Source organism: Lygodium microphyllum, chromosome 29, assembly GCF_053477565.2.
Source record: "Lygodium microphyllum isolate KBCC chromosome 29, Lygodium_microphyllum_v1.1.10, whole genome shotgun sequence".
NCBI lineage: Eukaryota > Viridiplantae > Streptophyta > Polypodiopsida > Schizaeales > Lygodiaceae > Lygodium > Lygodium microphyllum.
This window is the reverse complement of record NC_141163.1, coordinates 57440162-57445527: the sequence shown is the minus strand read 5'-3', so window position 1 is coordinate 57445527 and position 5366 is coordinate 57440162.

Sequence of the window (5366 nt, the reverse complement as noted above, 5' to 3'; positions counted from 1 at the left end):
ACAAAGACACATACCTGCTGTGCCCTTCAGGTACCTCATGATACCCTTCACGGCATCCCAATGTTTCTTGCCATGTGTAGCCATATAATGTGCCACAACCCCAATTCCAAAAGCAATATCAGGATGGGTGGCTATCATGGCATACATAAGACTGCCCACGGCTGATGCATAGGGAAACTTGGCCATCTCGGCCCTGTGCTCATCTGTCTATGGACAATCGGCATGGGAAACCTTCACATGAGAAGGTAATGGACAGTCAATAGGCTTAACATCTTGCATGCGGAAGTGCTCAAGGACTTTATGAATGTACTCTCTCTGTGATAGATAGAGTAGTCCCTAAGATCGATCGCACGTAATATGCGCATACCAAGTATATGAGAGGCCTGTCCCAGATCTTTCATCTCAAAGCTCTTCTTGAGCGGAGCCTTAAGAGCATCTAGCTCCTCATGAGCTATCCCTTCTAAAAGCATGTCATCCACATAGAGTACTAAATCAGTAAAGAACCGTCACGGGCTTTCTTCGTGTACGAGCACGGATCCATAGCACTGTGGCTATAGCCCTGTGACTGCATGAATGCATCAAACTTATGGTACCATTCCCTAGGTGCCTGCTTCAAGCCATATAAACTCTTCTTTAGTTTGCACACTAGGTGTTCCTTGTCAGGGTCTGCAAAGTCCTTAGGTTGCTCCATGTAAATCTCATCATGCAAGTCCCCATGTAAAAAAGCCATATTGACATCCACCTAGTACAAGTCCAGGTCAAGCTGTGCAACCAAGGCCAAGACTAAGCGTAGGGTGGTCATCTTAACCATAGGAGAAAAGACCTCATCAAAGTCAACACCATGTTCTTGCTTAAAACCCTTAGCAACCAATCGAGCCTTATATGCCGGCTTGGGGTGTCCAGGGGTACCTTTCAGCTTGTATACCCACTTGCATGGCAAAGCCTTCTTACCCTAAGGCAAGGACTGTAATAAGTCAAGCTCAGACTGCATAGTCCTCTCCCAAGAGTGACAATCACCCTTGCACATAGTCTCATCATAAGTGAGAGGCTCACCTGCATATGTAACTAGTACATAATCCATAGAGGGTGCAAAATGGTCAGGAGGTCGTCTATCTCTAGTAGAGTGCCTCAACCCAGGCTCTACTACTTGACCAACATCCTGTCTAATATCAACATGTCTAGTTGGCCATGGAGTGGGAACGAGAGCAAGTGGCTCCTCCTGAAAGATAACTATGCATACCTCAACCACTTTCTCAGGTTGCATATGCATTTTGTCCTCACGAAAGATGACATCATGATTGTGGATCACTTTCTGCGCCTGCGGATCCCATAGACGTTAATCCATCTCTCTTGCATCTCCGTGGCCAATGAAAATGCATTTAACACTTTTAGGATCTAGCTTATTGCATTTGTCCTTGGACACATGGCAGAATTCCTCACATCTAAAGACACGCAAATGATCATAAGAGGGGGGCTTGCCTGCCCATACCTCCTCTGCAACCTGAAAGGCAATGCCACTGTTAGGCAATCTGTTAATGAGATGCAATGCAGTAGAGATTGCCTCAGTCCAAAAGTGCTACGATAAGCCATCCTGGCTAAGCATGCTACAGACCCTTTCCTGAATGGTCCTATTCATGCGTTCAGCCATACCATTCTGGGGTGGGGTGTAAGGGGCGATCAAATGACACTTAATACCTTGCTCATCACAAAACTGATCAAAATCATGTGATACATACTCACCCCCATTATCTGACCTTAGGCATTTGAGCCTTTTTCCAGATTGGTTCTGCAAGCCAACGCTGAAATGTGTCTAAGACATCGGTTTTTCTCTTTATGAGATATGCCCAAACCTTATGTGAATAATCATCTATGAAAGTAACAAAGTACTTTGCCCCACCAAGTGACTGGCAGGGCATGGGCCCACATACATCAGAGTGCACAAGAGCCAAGGGCTCACCCATGTGTTCTTACCAGACTTTTTATGAGTATTTCTAGTCTACTTGCCATATAAACAATGATCACAAGAATCAAAATGTGAAGAGTCAAAAGGCGGAAGATACTGCAAAGCATGGAGCATTTTCATTCCTTTAAGAGACATATGCCCCAAACGAGCATGCCAAAGGGATACATGGGGAATAGAACCCACAAACAAAACATGATCCAATGTAGCTCCTGATACAAGTAAGGGATAGAGGCTACCGGACTTTGCACCTCTTGCAAGTACAAGCTTGCCTCACGAGTAATCTTCCATGCAGAGTCTCCAAAAGACACAAAATACCCTACATCATCAAGTTGTCTAGCTGACATAAGGCTGCGAGTCAACACATGTACATGGCGTACATTATGCAAAACAAAAGAGCTGCTAGAAGGAAACTGTAGCCTAACATCTCCAATGCCCACAATGTCAAGAGACCTGTCATCACCAAGGCGCACAGAACTAGACATAGTACGATAGGTATGAAACCAATCTCTACAGGGTGTCACATGAAATGACGCACCTGAATCCAAGAGCCAGCACTGTGCATACATAGAGTGTATCTCAGAAGTCTGTAAGGCATTGCATGAAGAAGCTGCAAGTATGTAATCGTCATCTGAATTAGTGGCCTGCGTGACATTAATCTTTGCTATCTTTACACTAGACTTTGCAGGTACTATGTTGTGCTCAGAAGAATTTTCTTGTACTTTATCTTTTCCCTTTTCCTTGCGCTTATTGTTGCACATTTTATGGCACTGCGGCCTAATATGTCCTGCTTTTCCACAATAGAGGTAAGATCAAACTTCTGTCCATGGGACTTACTGCAACCGCGTGACTTGGACCTGGACTTCTGAGAGTCCCTGCCTTTATGATCATTATCATACCTACCATTTCTACCACCTCTAACGGTCAATGCATGTGAAGAGTGGGAAGAATCATTGTTTCTTCGGTTGATTTCCTCAGTCAATAAAGCACTCTCAACATCTTTGATTTTCAACCCATCAAGCTTGTTCATGTATATGGTAGTACAAAAGACATCCCATGATTCAGGCAAGGTGCCAAGTAGAAACACAATGGGTACAAGTTGTCTTTGAACTCAATACCCTGTGACAATAGACTTTTCATGATAGCATGAAACTGACTGAAATGAGATGAAAGGGAGGTCCTCTCCTTCATGCGAAGGTCCATTAACTGCTTCAGCCAATACATATGTGACGCAGGACTCTGCTGCGCATAGAGCTAATGAATCTTCTCCCATAAATCCCATGCACTTTGATTCTCATCTTCAACAACATTATGATGGACCTCTTCTAAGAGTGACAAAATAATGGTAGGCTTGCATAGCTCATCAACTTCCATCCAAACATCATCATCCATATCCTCAGGTTTTGACACCCTTGAAACACAAGGGTTTAATCTGCAACTTTTGCACCAAAACTTGCAATATTTGGGACTTCCAATACCCATAGTTGGTACCATTCAACTTGACAATGTTAAAGAGAGACGTGTCTTTCAAATGACCAGCCATATTGTCCCAAATCAAAGCAAAAAAGTAAAATTGCAGGTTGGTGTAATTAGCAAAAAATGTACTAAAACCACTGCTAAAATTGGCTGAAAGGGTGGATTTCACCAAGAGAAGCACCTGTCCACCAAATATGACCAAGATAACATTAAATAGTAAGCATTACCCTCATAGAAGTGCTCGAAATCTGCAGATTTTAGCTTGCTGTAATAAATGATAGCAGTATGTAAAACCGTCCCAAAATGAAGCAATCACTAATACATATGTCACTACAACTGCTAGATAACAAGATACATCCAACACTAAGGTTCCAGGGGCAAGAAGTTACTAAGAATTGTCAAACCAATAACCTGTCAGGCAAGAGACATCTCATAGGTCCAGAAGTCATGCATGTAATGGGTCTTGGGGTAAGAGAAGAGACCAAGCACAAGCACAACTGATAGAGCAAGAAGCTCAAAACATAACCATCCAAGATGCATACAAAACTGACAAACGTGTGATAAAGATAGGTGCTTGCCCCAATAGGTGTATCAAATCAGCCCACTACAGACAAACTGTAGACATAAAGCTCTAAAGAGAGCAAATACATGTAACAGTCCCACAAGCTCAAGCTCATCTGTAAATAAGACTCTGTGTACATCCAAATATACCAAGAGGCTCCCATTGGAAGTGAAGTCAGATGCAAAGAAGCCAAACAACACTATAATACATCAAATACATAGCATCAGACATGCCAAATCCCAGTAGGGTACATTCGGAGCATAAATCCCAAGCTATCTCAGACTCGTAAAGCGTAAGCCTGAAAGCATTCAAAGAGCATGTAACTGACAACCAAATGTAATGCCTAGTAGATCAAAATGCTCAAATATATCTGAAGATGAAGCTCTAAGTAACTGTCAAGTATGGGAAAACCTAGTGGCACCTATATCTGACCAAAGTATAAATGCAAGAAGCCTAAATGTCAAGCAGTGATAATAGGCATAAACCGGTCCAAAGCATGTCAACTGAAGCCAAATGCTAGTGAAGAGCGACCAAGTTGGAGCCTAATCCAAGCTCAAAAGCATTCCGGAACCAAGGTATTCGACAACCTCCAAACACATCGGTATGAACATTTAAACTTGCAATGAGCACCCTGTATCCATGAACCAATGCATACACCAAGTAAATGAGCTTCAACCCACTGTATTCTAGTAAGCAATTTACTGTTATATGAAGCTCAAATAGTGATCAATTTTGCTCCAAATCAGTCTCAAAGCATAGACATAGCATCCCATAACATCAGGGCATCACCGAGCATCAATAGGCATCAAACGGGCAATGCCAAGAGGCATTAAACATTAAATGTCAAGTGCTGCCCCGTTTTGACAGTCCTGGGACTGTATATACAGCATAGGGCTGAAGGAGGAAGCACTTGAATCAATCACCAGGAGCCAAGATCCAATGCTGGGCAGTTCGAAGAATGTCAGGAAGGCTGTAAATAATGTCGGGAAGCCGGGGGAGGAGCTGGAAATGCCAGGAGGGGATCAGCCCAACCCCCTAAAAATGCATCACATTTTGCGTTGACTACTCCTGGGGGCTGGGGGATCTCCTACAGCCCTCGGGGGCACTTGGCAATGATGAGGGGGCTTTGATGCAGCTCGAGAAGAAGCCGTTGAAGGTCCAAAAGCTCAAGAAGGAGGCGAGAGATCAAAACATACTTGCAAATGAAGGTGCCATGGCTGCCATTGAAGCTCGGGTTGAAGCTCTTCAAATCCGAGTTGAAGAGAATGTCGGGAAAGCTCCAATGCCTTTGCTCTGATACCAGTTGAAAGGGAAGTGAAACCCATGAGGAAGAAGCTTGGCGGTGAGAGCTATGGCGAATGGAGAGAG